Source organism: Lolium rigidum, chromosome 4 (assembly GCF_022539505.1).
Source record: "Lolium rigidum isolate FL_2022 chromosome 4, APGP_CSIRO_Lrig_0.1, whole genome shotgun sequence".
Lineage (NCBI taxonomy): Eukaryota > Viridiplantae > Streptophyta > Magnoliopsida > Poales > Poaceae > Lolium > Lolium rigidum.
In genome coordinates, this window is record NC_061511.1 from 12,471,290 (window position 1) to 12,486,069 (window position 14,780).

General features: G+C 42.3%; 1 long non-coding RNA gene across 2 annotated transcripts; it reads right to left on the minus strand.

The window, feature by feature from the left end:
• Nucleotides 1–1,658: 1,658 nt before the first annotated feature.
• Nucleotides 1,659–3,980, minus strand: LOC124708726. Of its 2 annotated transcripts, none has more exons than XR_007005291.1 (4): nt 3,857–3,980; nt 3,051–3,620; nt 2,921–2,975; nt 1,659–1,819 (listed from the first exon to the last, which is right to left on the minus strand). It is a non-coding gene; the product is annotated as an uncharacterized LOC124708726 (long non-coding RNA). The 2 variants fall into 2 exon arrangements; XR_007005292.1 differs by lacking the exon at nt 1,659–1,819 and adding an exon at nt 2,032–2,101.
• Between the last annotated feature and the right edge of the window lie 10,800 nt (nt 3,981–14,780).

Here is a 14,780-nt window from a genome sequence, read left to right on the forward strand (position 1 = left end):
TTTAACCAATGCGGTGAGAGCACATATCTAAGTAAAAAAAGTACTTAGATCCACTATTGCGACAAATATGGCTCAATGGAGAAGATAAGAACCAAGATCAATGGATTATAAATGTTTAAACACAGTAGTGAATCAAGGAAGATTGCCATCAACACCACTATGCTGCATTTATTAAATATATTTAGGAAAAAATGACCGACATACATCAAAATATAAGGAAACCAATTGCACTGTTTTAGAAAAGCATAACAGAATTTCTTGGGAAACCAGGAAAGAAATCAGTTTGTGGCATGTATAAAGATAAGGATGGCATGACCACGTGCACTACTTTTAGCAGAAGCCAATTCATAAGTATGACCAACCAAGTTTAGCAGAGAATATGAATTACTTGGTGTCCATCCTCCAGTCATGTATATATAACATATTCAAGCAATAAATGGCTCGAACAAAAGATTTCCCGAACAAGAGTTTATCAACAATGCAAAAACTGTAATATGACCCGAGATCACTGGCCAAGTCATACCATCTAAATGCAAAATATATGTCTGCCACAAGAATAGAGAATAGAGAATAACTAACCAAACCAAATCTCTAGAGCAATTCAAGAAATGCTAATCGTGTGGCATTTTCTGAAAAAATGTTGTGCTATGCCTTTCTGACTAAATCACATTTATGCATGGTCCACTTGGAAAATCTCAGGATTTTTGGCATACATATATTTTGCATTTAGATGGTAATAGATTTGGCTAATATGTAAGAATAAAAATATTCATAAATAACTTGTTAAATATAACATTCGTTCTTACTATTTGGTGGCACCAACTATTTGAGTAACAAACTAAGAATGGGGCCTGATGCAACGAATTTGACACACTTCTGGTGCAGCCAAAAACAAGCTTCAAAGGTTCCAATGAAAAAGCAGCAGAAATAAAAGCCTAGTATTGGAGTACATCAGACTGCTAGAGAAACGTGATAATCTTGACAGGGCTACAATTCTATATGTCAGGTTTCGTATTTGAGCTGCAATGCCATCCACACTCACGAAACGTCCGAAACGTCCGCCACTGGCAGCGGAATTTTCACCTGCCGAACACCATATTGCTGGGACATTTGAATATGAGGTTAACATAATAAGGTTGGATTGGTTTCATGTGTAATAAAGGTAATAAAATACCACATGCTATGATTCTGGCAAGAATGTTATAATTTTTAATGATGGAATACATTATTAGTGAATTTAGAAAATGTATTAAACTCTTGGATAGACAAGGAAGAAATAAAATTACATCTAAGGTCTGGAGAATAAACGAAGAAGAAAACAACTTGAGTCAAAGAATATGTAACTCCAGAAACACCAAAAAGTTATGTTCTCTTTAAGCATGTACATGTGTAAATGGAAAATTAGACTGGGAAAGAATAGCACTACCTAAATTACATGTCATAACAGTAGAACAAACCTCTGAATAAATCCACTGCATATGTTCTGCATCATCAGCATCAAAAGGTTTTCCAGTGAACTTGCATGAGTGAACTTAATAATTAGAAAAGTAAATAAATTGAAGAGAAAATTACAGAGATAAGAACTATACCTTGTCCCATTTGATGAAACGAGCATACTCAATGCAATGAGCAGTACTCTAAGTCTTGGCGAAGGTGCATAATGGAAACTTTATATAGGGAGAGAAAATCCATATGTTGCGCTCAAAACAAGGTGTTATCCTTGGCATAATGACTCTAGCATAACCTTCGAAACCTTCTGTTCCACCATCTACCATAGGTTTAACTGTCTCTTGGAATGGTTTGTTGTCTGAGTCATACTCTGCAATTCCAATGATGTACTGCCATCAGTACACAAGCGAAAATATTTTGAGTTCGATTGTGTAAACATACTAATATCTGAACGTTTGGGAAGAAGAAACAAAATAAAACTGCAGTACGAAGGCCAACAAATTGGAAAATACTACCTACAGAGAACTTTGACTCTAGCATAATAGAAACTGCAATTGATCCTTCATTTCTGAGGATAATCTTATGATCACGCTCAGAGTGACCCCGCTCCTCCGCAGCGAGACATTCTACTATGGAAATGCTTCTTTATCACCTGGTAATACTCAAATGTTAATTCTTTATCTCAGATGTCATTTATAACAGTACATAAGTATAAATGAAGGCCTTGCCAAAAAAATACATGAAAATACTTTATTTTTCTTGAGCGTCAGTTGCATGTCCTCCCTAAACATGTATCAGGTATAAAATTATATACGTTTGTATCAAAACATAAATATTGAGTTCGATGGCTATAAGAAAACAGGTACAACATTCCAACAAACATCAGTTGGTTTTCTGTTCTAAATCAAGGAGATGAAATGCCTGATGGGATAACTCGCAAGATTGATTTTCTGTTCTAATAAACAAAGTATCTGCATCATATGCAGGTGGTAGCCCCAAGATATTAGCTACACTAAAATATGACACCTAATCAAGGAGGTTTTAACCCAGAGATTAGCATTATTATATCATGAATCACTTCTATCAAGTCTAAATATTTATCACTCAAAACGTTGTACTGAACTAAATCTTATTCTCCCGGATGTGTTTAATCAGATATGGAAATATCCATGTTTGTACACAAGTGCTCTTTATTAGCCTCACAGTTTAAGCTCTAATCATTTTGTATCTCCTGCTGAAGTATGTAAACTGTCAAATCAGGCAGATAACACATGCTATTAAAGTCTTGGTCCTCCCCTGGCACATATTTAAAAATATGCCACATCCATTTCAAACTTAATTATTTCAATATCATGCCGGAGTTTGTATCTTACTTACTTATTTCTAACCTGCGGGATATATGACAAATAGAAAGGGAATATTTCCATAGCTCCAAGCAGCAACAAGCAAAAGTAGTACACTGCACGAATACCTGGAATGCTAATTGCCTGGGTCATCGCCAACACAGGGAGGACATTGGACACAACCTACAAGAGTTACTTGTTAATCTGTTGTTTCAATGGAGGAAACTGTATCCCTAATCAGAAATTAGATCTGTATACTTTATTAAGAGGTAGGAATCTCCTCTTTTTTTATAAACTTCAGAAATGAAGTGCAAAATAATCTATGCTTCATTCTACATATCGACAAAAGCCTACAAGCATCAGGAAAACAACATGAGACACGGACACTATAGAGGAAATCTACAATAAGAGGAAAATCATTAGGAAATTTACAGTCTCTGTCAAAGATAACCATTGCAAAGGTAAGAAACACAGAATACAAAACCACATGAGAGCTATATATCATACGGAAAGAGCAGAAGACGCACTGCCGCCACGAAGCTGCTGGGCTCTTTCAACAACTGGAACCAGCACCTTAGGACTTGGAAATCTTTGGTTAAACTAAGTATCATCCAATCTTACTGCTTGTTGAGTGTCCGTGGATGGAACACCTTAATTATATTATATATCAGAACACTTTCATGGATAATGGAATAAAAATTGGCAAGCAACAAATTAACCAGCTGCAATACTTGTCCATGCAATTGGTATGCTCCAACAGAGTCATCATGGAATCTTTCATCTCCTGAATCCACTCCCAGGTGACCTCTTCTATTTGGCAATCCCAATCTGAAAAATAGGTTGGATGGATATATAAGAGATAGAAGACCGGACATAATGGAATCAAACTCAAGCTTGAGGTCATTTAGGCTACAAATCTGCTAATGGGAAAACTATCAAATACCTCTAGTATATGTAAGCTAAACAAATCTGGGAGAGACCTAGGAACCTGAAAGCTACAAATCTTCTAATGGGCAAACTATGAAATACATCTAGTGCATCTAAAAGGAGCAATGAGCTCGTACATATGCAGCTGTTCCTTGGAGAGGAGGGAGCGATGGGGCTCGTGGTGGCATGGTGACGTACTGGTGTAGAGGTCGTCCGCGAGAAAACAAGGAGCGAGGACCCCATTGGAGCTCCTATGCAGTGCCAGGGGCAACCCACCAGGACGCTCGCGCTCGTGGAGGCAGCACGCCGCGCTTGGGAAGAGAGTGAGGATTGAGAAGAGGAGGACAGACCAAGGATTGGAGGATGAGGCAGCGCTGCTTCCGCTTGGAGCGGCGAGGAGGCGGCGAGGAGGCGGCGACCTGCTGCCTCCACCGGCAGCCGCCGGCGATGGCGACGACGAGGCGCACGCAGAAGAGGAGGAGAGGCGGCGCGAGGGTGGTGAGGGCGCGAGGTCGTGCTCCTCCTTCCCAGCGCCGTAGAGGAGGAGCTCGCCGTCCCTGCCCTAGAGGAGGAGCTTCCTGGGCTGGTGGCCAGCTGCCATTGGAAGAAGATTGGGGGAGGATGAGCGGGAGGATTGGAGGAGGAGGCACTGCAGGGGATTGTGGAGGAGGAGGGGGCGACGGGATTCGGAGCTAGCGGCGGCGGCGGCGGCGATGGGAGGGGCGCGAGGGGGAGAGGAGGACGTGCGAGGCCGGTGAGAGCGGAGCGAACGGGCCGCGCGGGCTCGTCCCCTGACCCGTGGATAAAACGTGGGTTCGTGCGAGGGCCTCGCGCCCTGGACGTAACGGCCGGCCGAGATTGCGCCACGTCAGCTCGATCTGATGGCCCAAATCCAAACGCCTGTGAGAGCCCCATGGGGGTGCAGCAATCATACCGTGGGATGTAGGCGCGCGCACGGAAGAGGTAGATCGCAGGCGTAGCTACGACCTGCATGCTGGCCTGGTGCTCGGACTTGTGCTCCGACTCGGGGTCAAAACTCAAAACCGATCACATTCGTAAGGAACCCAGAAGCGACTCGGGGACTCGACGCGCGCGGTTCACCACCTGATGGGCCGTCTCGGAGTGGACCACTGCTCCCGACACGCTACGGGGTGTGACTCGTGAGTGAAAGATGCGCCCCAGCGGACCGATCGGATGACGTCGACGTGAGACACCGGCCGCCATCGTGTACAGCTTCTTAACTCCACGGATCGGATCCATCGCGCGCATGAGTTCCTTTTCTCGAGAGTACCGAGCCGTACCTTGTTCTCTTTGTCGCACGTTTGTCTTGCTCCATTTCAAGGACACGCGCGCACACCCTTGTTTCTGGATTGGGTTCTACACAAATAGTCCTGGGTCCACTAGCTAGCTGCCCTGGTTTAGGTCTCTCCTCACCAGCCTGACCACAGTGCTGATGCTCGTGATTTCCCTACTCTTTATCCTTTCGAAAATACATTACCGAGAGCCTGCTAAAGAAAATCATTGCGGGAATGTTGAATGAATTTCCCACTCCATCCTTTTCCCCTTATCATCCAATCAATTCTAATAGTTGACACTTATATCAGTAATTCCATAAAAGTATGGCAGCCACGACATCGTCGACGCTGCCTGCTCTTCTCCTTCATGGAGGCGACTTCAAGGTTTTTTCCCCCTCCTCGGCTCCTTCCTTACCAGCTTGTCTCGGGTGAAAACCCTAAGCTTCGGCTTGTGCAGCGGCAGTGCCCCGGCGACGTACCCTTCTTGATGGCACTGCCTTGAGATAGATAGCGGGTTTGGTGGATGAGCTCGGCGATGGTTGGTGTAACTGGTAGCGGTTGCTCTCTTTGTGCGGTGGTTCATCAAGCACTCGCAAGGCTCTGCTTTCGGCGGTGAAGTCTGTGGGTGACGGCGTTGTGGCGGTGGTGCCCGGAGTCATCCCCCCTTGCAAACGTGTCTATCATTTCCCTTGCGTGCTCAGGGGAGCGGCCTGACTTCCTGCACGCACCCGTGATGTTGTCATTGCCAATCATCAACTCCTCGGCCGCGTCGAGTGCCCGTCCGTGACGCTGCTCTCTAGGATCTTCTCGACGGCGTTGAAATCAACCTCGAACGGCCCGAGCTCGCGCTGCATGAAAAGCGCCATCCGGTGCATCGTCTGGGCATCGGCGGGCGTCGTGGCTACATGGTTGGTGGACTGCCGGATGACCTCCGACATGGCCTTCCTACCGCTGCAGCAGGTCGCCGAGGTCGGCGGAGGAGGAGGTGACTTCAAATGGAGCAACATGAATCATCGAAGGATGCCGAGAGTTAATTTAGTCGTACCCACGGATCACGCGAATATATTGCCTAAATTTGATTTAGTCAAATGTAAGAATTCCCTTTTTTTGTCCACTAGGTACACTCCCCAATAAATTTTGCGTACGTACCAGCGCATCGAGTTGTTCCAATAGATCATAGTTGGGCTCAAAATACTAATTTTTGGGCAGCTGGACGAAGCCGTCGAAGCATTGTCCTTTTGCATGCTGATCATAGTTCTTCAGCTCGGGGAAGCATCACAGAAGCTTTTCCATCGAGCGCAATTGTACCAGGGCTCGACGGAGGCCAGTTGGAAGCGAGTCGTGAGGGGTCCCATTTACCGGCCACTACTCGTAAGCACAACTCAGGTCTCATGAGTTAAGACACTCAAAGAAAAATCAACGGACGCTCGGGGATCCTAAACCGCGTGCCATGACAACGAGATGACACATGAAATGATAGGTTCATGCACAAAATGAAAATATTGGACCCACGAACAGTGCTTCGTAGCCCCACAAAAATGTAGCGAGAAATCGTCAAATTTTTTTTTTGTGTGGATATTCCCATCGCCAGTGGTGGAGTGATACGTCTCCGACGTATCGATAATTTCTTATGTTCTATACCATATTATATTGATGATACCTACATGTTTTATGCACACTTTATGTCATATTTGTGCATTTTCTGGAACTAACCTATTAACAAGATGCCGAAGTGCCAATTCCTGTTTTCTGCTGTTTTTGGTTTCAGAAATCCTAGTAACGAAATATTCTCGGAATTGGACGAAACGAAGACCCAGGGGCCTATTTTTCCACGGAGCTTCCAGAAGACCGAAGAACATACGAAGTGGGGCCACGAGGTGGCGACACCACAAGGCGGCGCGGCCAAGGGGGCCGCGCCGCCCTATGGTGTGGCCCCCTCGTCGGGCCCCCGACTCGCCCTTCCGCCTACTTAAAGCCTCCGTCGCGAAACCCCGAGGCGAAAAAACCACGATACGGAAAACCTTACCGAGACGCCGCCGCCGCCGATCCCATCTCGGGGGATTCTGGAGATCTCCTCCGGCACCCTGCCGGAGAGGGGATTCATCTCCCGGAGGACTCTACACCGCCATGGTCGCCTCCGGAGTGATGAGTGAGTAGTTCACCCCTGGACTATGGGTCCATAGCAGTAGCTAGATGGTTGTCTTCTCCTCATTGTGCTTCATTGTTGGATCTTGTGAGCTGCCTAACATGATCAAGATCATCTATCCGTAATACTCTATGTTGTGTTTGTCGGGATCCGATGGATAGAGAATACCATGTCATGTTAATTATCAAGTTATTACATATGTGTTGTTTATGATCTTGCATGCTCTCCGTTACTAGTAGAGGCTCTGGCCAAGTTTTTTACTTTTAACTCCAAGAGGGAGTATTTATGCTCGATAGTGGGTTCATGCTCGCATTGACACTGGGACGAGTGACGTAAAGTTCTAAGGTTGTGTTGTGTTGTTGCCACTAGGGATAAAACATTGGCGCTATGTCCGAGGATGTAGTTGTTGATTACATTACGCACCATACTTAATGCAATTGTCTGTTGTTAGCAACTTAATACTGGAAGGGGTTCGGATGATAACCTGAAGGTGGACTTTTTAGGCATAGATGCGGTTGGATGGCGGTCTATGTACTTTGTCGTAATGCCCAATTAAATCTCACTATACTTATCATGTCATGTATGTGCATTGTTATGCCCTCTCTATTTGTCAATTGCCCGACTGTAATTTGTTCACCCAACATGCTTTTATCTTATGGGAGAGACACCTCTAGTGAACTGTGGACCCCGGTCCATTCTTTAATACTGAAATACAAATCTGCTTCAATACTTGTTTTTACTATTTTCTCTGCAAACAATCATCTTCCACACAATACGGTTAATCCTTTTTACAGCAAGCCGGTGAGATTGACAACCTCATCTGTTTCGTTGGGGCAAAGTACTTTGGTTGTGTTGTGCAGGTTCCACGTTGGCGCCGGAATCTCCGGTGTTGCGCCGCACTACATCCCGCCGCCATCAACCTTCAACGTGCTTCTTGGCTCCTCCTGGTTCGATAAACCTTGGTTTCTTTCTGAGGGAAAACTTGCTGCTGTGCGCATCATACCTTCCTCTTGGGGTTGCCCAACGAACGTGTGAAATACACGCCATCAAGCATATTTTTCGGCGCCGTTGCCGGGGAGATCAAGACACGCTGCAAGGGGAGTCTCCACTTCTCAATCTCTTTACTTTGTTTTTGTCTTTCTTTATTTTATTTACTACTTTGTTTGCTGCATTATATCAAAACACAAAAAAATTAGTTGCTAGTTTTACTTTATTTACTGTCTTGTTTGCTATATCAAAAACACAAAAAAAATTAGTTTACTTGCATTTACTTTATCAAGTTTGCTTTATTTACTACTGCTAAAATGGCCAACCCTGAAAATACTAAGTTGTGTGACTTCACTAGCACAAATAATAATGATTTCCAATGCACACCTATTGCTCCACCTGCTACTACAGCAGAATTCTTTGAAATTAAACCTGCTTTACTTAATCTTGTTATGCGAGAGCAATTTTTCAGTGTTAGTTCGATGATGCTGCTGCCCATCTCAATAATTTTGTTGAACTATGTGAAATGCAAAAATATAAAGATGTAGATGGTGACATTATAAAATTAAAATTGTTCCCTTTCTCATTAAGAGGAAGAGCTAAAGATTGGTTGCTATCTCTGCCTAAGAATAGTATTGATTCATGGACTAAATGCAAGGATGCTTTTATTGGTAGATATTATCCCCCTGCTAAAATTATATCTTTGAGGAGTAGCATAATGAATTTTAAACAATTGGATAATGAACATGTTGCTCAAGCTTGGGAAAGAATGAAATCTCTGGTTAAAAATTGCCCAACCCATGGACTGACTACTTGGATGATCATCCAAACCTTCTATGCAGGACTAAATTTTTCTTCGCGGAATTTATTGGATTCAGCTGCTGGAGGTACCTTTATGTCCATCACTCTTGGTGAAGCAACAAAGCTCCTTGATAATATGATGGTTAATTACTCTGAATGGCACACGGATAGAGCTCCACAAGGTAAGAAGGTAAATTCTGTTGAAGAATCCTCTTCCTTGAATGATAAGGTTGATGCTATTATGTCTATGCTTGCGAATGATAGGACTAATGTTGATCCTAATAATGTTCCACTAGCTTCATTGGTTGCCCAAGAAGAACATGTTGATGTAAACTTCATTAAAAATAATAATTTCAACAACAATGCTTATCGGAACAATTCTAGTAATAACTATAGGCCATATCCTTATAATAATGGTAACGGTTATGCTAATTCTTATGGGAATTCTTACAACAATAATAGGAGTACACCCCCTGGACTTGAAGCCATGCTTAAAGAATTTATTAATACACAAACTGCTTTTAACAAATCTGTTGAGGAAAAGCTCAATAAAATTAATATTCTTGTTTCTAGAGTTGATAGTCTTGCCTCTGATGTTGATCTTTTGAAATCGAAAGTTATGCCTAATAGGGATATTGAAAATAAAATTGTTACTACAGCAAATGCCATCCAAGTTAGAATTAATGAGAATATAAGATTAATGGCTGAACTGCGTGCTAGGTGGGATAGAGAAGAAAATGAAAAACTAGCTAAAGAGGAAAATGTAGCTAAAGTTTGGACTATTACCACCACTAGCAATGCTAATGATTCATATGGTGCTGCACCTCCTACTATCAATGGTAAAATAATTGGTGTTGGCAATGCTTCTACTCCTAGTGCAAAGCGCGCAAAATTACCTGAAACTGCTAAAAGTGCTGAAACTGCTTGTGATAAAACTGCTGAAATTTTTTCCAACCTTGGGGATGATAATCCCATTGCTTTAGATTGTAATGATTTAGATTTTGATGATTGCCACATCTCTGAAGTTATAAAGTTCTTGCAAAAACTTGCTAAGAGTCCCAATGCTAGCGCTATAAATTTGGCTTTCACAAAACATATTACAAATGCTCTCATAAAAGCTAGAGAAGAGAAACTAAAACTTGAAACTTCTATTCCTAGAAAGCTAGAAGATGGTTGGGAGCCCATCATTAAAATGAGAGTCAAAGATTTTGATTTTAATGCTTTATGTGATCTTGGTGCAAGTATTTCTGTTATGCCTAAGAAAGTCTATGATATGCTTGACTTGTCACCATTGAAAAATTGTTATTTGGATGTTAATCTCGCTGATAATGCTAAAAAGAAACCTTTGGGGAAAGTTGATAATGTTCATATTATGGTTAACAATAACCTTGTCCCCGTTGATTTTGTTGTCTTGGATATTGAATGCAATGCATCTTGCCCCATTATATTGGGAAGACCTTTTCTTCGAACCGTTGGTGCCACTATTGATATGAAGGAAGGTAATATTAAATATCAATTTCCTCTCAAGAAAGGTATGGAACACTTCCCTAGAAAGAGAATGAAGTTACCTTATGATTCTATTATTAGAATAAATTATGATGTTGATGCTTCATCTCTCGATGTTACTTGAGTTACACTTTCTGCGCCTAGCTGAAAGGCGTTAAAGAAAAGCGCTTATGGGAGACAACCCATGTTTTTACTCCAGTATTTTTGTTTTATATTTGTGTCTTGGAAGTTGTTTACTACTGTAGCAACCTCTCCTTATCTTAGTTTTATGTTTTGTTGTGCCAAGTAAAGTCTTTGATAGTAAAGTAAGTACTAGATTTGGATTACTGCGCAGTTCCAGATTTCTTTGCTGTCACGAATCTGGGTCTACCTCCATGTAGGTAGCTCAGAAAATTAAGCCAATTTACGTGCATGATCCTCAGATATGTACGCAACTTTCATTCAATTTGAGCATTTTCATTTGAGCAAGTCTGGTGGTCTAATAAAATCCATCTTTACGGACTGTTCTGTTTTGACAGATTCTGCCTTTTATTTCGCATTGCCTCTTTTGCTATGTTGGATGAATTTCTTTGATCCATTAATGTCCAGTAGCTTTATGCAATGTCCAGAAGTGTTAAGAATGATTGTGTCACCTCTGAACATGTTAATTTTTATTGTGCACTAACCCTCTAATGAGTTGTTTCGAGTTTGGTGTGGAGGAAGTTTTCAAGGATCAAGAGAGGAGTATGATGCAATATGATCAAGGAGAGTGAAAGCTCTAAGCTTGGGGATGCCCCGGTGGTTCACCCCTGCATATTCTAAGAAGACTCAAGCGTCTAAGCTTGGGGATGCCCAAGGCATCCCCTTCTTCATCGACAACATTATCAGGTTCCTCCCTTGAAACTATATTTTTATTCCGTCACATCTTATGCACTTTGCTTGGAGCCTCGGTTTGTTTTTGTTTTTTGTTTTGTTTGAATAAAATGGATCCTAGCATTCACTTTATGGGAGAGAGACACGCTCCACTGTAGCATATGGACAAATATGTCCTTAGGCTCTACTCATAGTATTCATGGTGAAGTTTCTTCTTCGTTAAATTGTTATATGGTTGGAATTGGAAAATGATACATGTAGTAACTCTAAAATGTCTTGGATAATTTGATACTTGGCAATTGTTGTGCTCATGTTTAAGCTCTTGCATCATATACTTTGCACCCATTAATGAAGAAATACTTAGAGCTTGTTAATTTGGTTTGCATATTTAGTTTCTCTAGAATCTAGATAACATCTAGTATTGAGTTTTGAACAACAAGGAAGACGGTATGGAGTCTTATAATGTTTACCATATGTCTTTTATGTGAGTTTTGCTGTACCGTTCATCCTTGTGTTTGTTTCAAATAACCTTGCTAGCCTAAACCTTGTATCGAGAGGGAATACTTCTCATGCATCCAAAATACTTGAGCCAACCACTATGCCATTTGTGTCCACCATACCTACCTACTACATGGTATTTATCCGCCATTCCAAAGTAAATTGCTTGAGTGCTACCTTTAAAATTCCATCATTCACCTTTGCAATATATAGCTCATGGGACAAATAGCTTAAAAAACTATTGTGGTATTGAATATGTACTTATGCACTTTATCTCTTATTAAGTTGCTTGTTGAGCGATAACCATGTTTCTGGGGACGACATCAACTATTCTTTGTTGAATATCATGTGAGTTGCTATGCATGTCCGTCTTGTCTGAAGCAAGAGAGATCTACCACCTTCATGGTTGGAGCATGCATATTGTTAGAGAAGAACTTTGAGCCGCTAACTAAAGCCATGATTCATGGTGGAAGTTTCAGTTTGGACATATATCCTCAATCTCATATGAGAATAATAATTGTTGCCACATGCTTATGCATTAAAGAGGAGTCCATTATCTGTTGTCCATGTTGTCCCGGTATGGATGTCTAAGTTGAGAATAATCAAAAGCGAGAAATCCAAAATGCGAGCTTTCTCCTTAGACCTTTGTACAGGCGGCATGGAGGTACCCCATTGTGACACTTGGTCAAAACATGTGCATTGCAAAGATCCGGTAGTCCAAGTTAATTAGGACAAGGTGCGGGCACTATTAGTATACTATGCATGAGACTTGCAACTTGTAAGATATAATGTACATAACTCATATGCTTTATTACTACAGCTGACAAATTTGTTTCATGTTTTCAAAATAAAAGCTCTAGCACAAATATAGCAATCGATGCTTTCCTCTTTGAAGGACCATTCTTTTTACTTTTATGTTGAGTCAGTTCACCTATCTCTCTCCACCTCAAGAAGCAAACACTTGTGTGAAGCTGTGCATTGATTCCTACATACTTGCATATTGTACTTGTTATATTACTTTATGTTGACTATTATCCATGAGATATACATGTTACAAGTTGAAAGCAACCGCTGAAACTTAATCTTCCTTTGTGTTGCTTCAATACCTTTACTTTGATTTATTGCTTTATGAGTTAACTCTTATGCAAGACTTATTAATACTTGTCTTGAAGTACTATTCATGAAAAGTCTTTGCTTTATGATTCACTTGTTTACTAATGTCATTACCATTGTTTTGATCGCTGCATTCACTACATATGTTTACAAATAGTATGATCAAGGTTATGATGGCATATCACTTCAGAAATTATCTTTGTTATCGTTTTACCTGCTCGGGACGAGCGAGAACTAAGCTTGGGGATGCTTGATACGTCTCCGACGTATCGATAATTTCTTATGTTCTATGCCATATTATTGATGATACCTACATGTTTTATGCACACTTTATGTCATATTTGTGCATTTTACTGGAACTAACCTATTAACAAGATGCCAAAGTGCCGAGTTCTCGTTTTACGCTGTTTTTGGTTTCAGAAATCCTAGTAACGAAATATTCTCGGAATTGGACGAAACGAAGACCTAGGGGCCTATTTTTCCACGGAGCTTCCGAAGACCGAAGAACATACGAAGTGGGGCCACGAGGTGGCGACACCACAAGGCGGCGCGGCCAAGGGGGCCCGCGCCGCCCTATGGTGTGGCCCCCTCGTCGGGCCCCCGACTCTGCCCTTCCGCCTACTTAAAGCCTCCGTCGCGAAACCCACGAGGCGAAAAAACCACGATACGGAAAACCTTGCGAGACGCCGCCGCCGCCGATCCCATCTCGGGGGATTCGGGAGATCTCCTCCGGCACCCTGCCGGAGAGGGGATTCATCTCCCGGAGGACTCTACACCGCCATGGTCGCCTCCGGAGTGATGAGTGAGTAGTTCACCCCTGGACTATGGGTCCATAGCGGTAGCTAGATGGTTGTCTTCTCCTCATTGTGCTTCATTGTTGGATCTTGTGAGCTGCCTAACATGATCAAGATCATCTATCTGTAATACTCTATGTTGTGTTTGTCGGGATCCGATGGATAGAGAATACCATGTCATGTTAATTATCAAGTTATTACATATGTGTTGTTTATGATCTTGCATGCTCTCCGTTACTAGTAGAGGCTCGGCCAAGTTTTTACTTTTAACTCCAAGAGGGAGTATTTATGCTCGATAGTGGGTTCATGCCTGCATTGACACCGGGACGAGTGACAGAAAGTTCTAAGGTTGTGTTGTGCTTGTTGCCACTAGGGATAAAACATTGGCGCTATGTCCGAGGATGTAGTTGTTGATTACATTACGCACCATACTTAATGCAATTGTCCGTTGTTAGCAACTTAATACTGGAAGGGGTTCGGATGATAACCTGAAGGTGGACTTTTTAGGCATAGATGCGGTTGGATGGCGGTCTATGTACTTTGTCGTAATGCCCAATTAAATCTCACTATACTTATCATGTCATGTATGTGCATTGTTATGCCCTCTCTATTTGTCAATTGCCCGACTGTAATTTGTTCACCCAACATGCTTTTATCTTATGGGAGAGACACCTCTAGTGAACTGTGGACCCTGGTCCATTCTTTAATACTGAAATACAAATCTGCTGCAATACTTGTTTTTACTATTTTCTCTGCAAACAATCATCTTCCACACAATACGGTTAATCCTTTGTTACAGCAAGCCGGTGAGATTGACAACCTCACTGTTTCGTTGGGGCAAAGTACTTTGGTTGTGTTGTGCAGGTTCCACGTTGGCGCCGGAATCTCTGGTGTTGCGCCGCAGTACATCCCGCCGCCATCAACCTTCAACGTGCTTCTTGGCTCCTCCTGGTTCGATAAACCTTGGTTTCTTTCTGAGGGAAAACTTGCTGCTGTGCGCATCATACCTTCCTCTTGGGGTTGCCCAACGAACGTGTGAAATACACGCCATCATGGAGCCAAGGCCCGG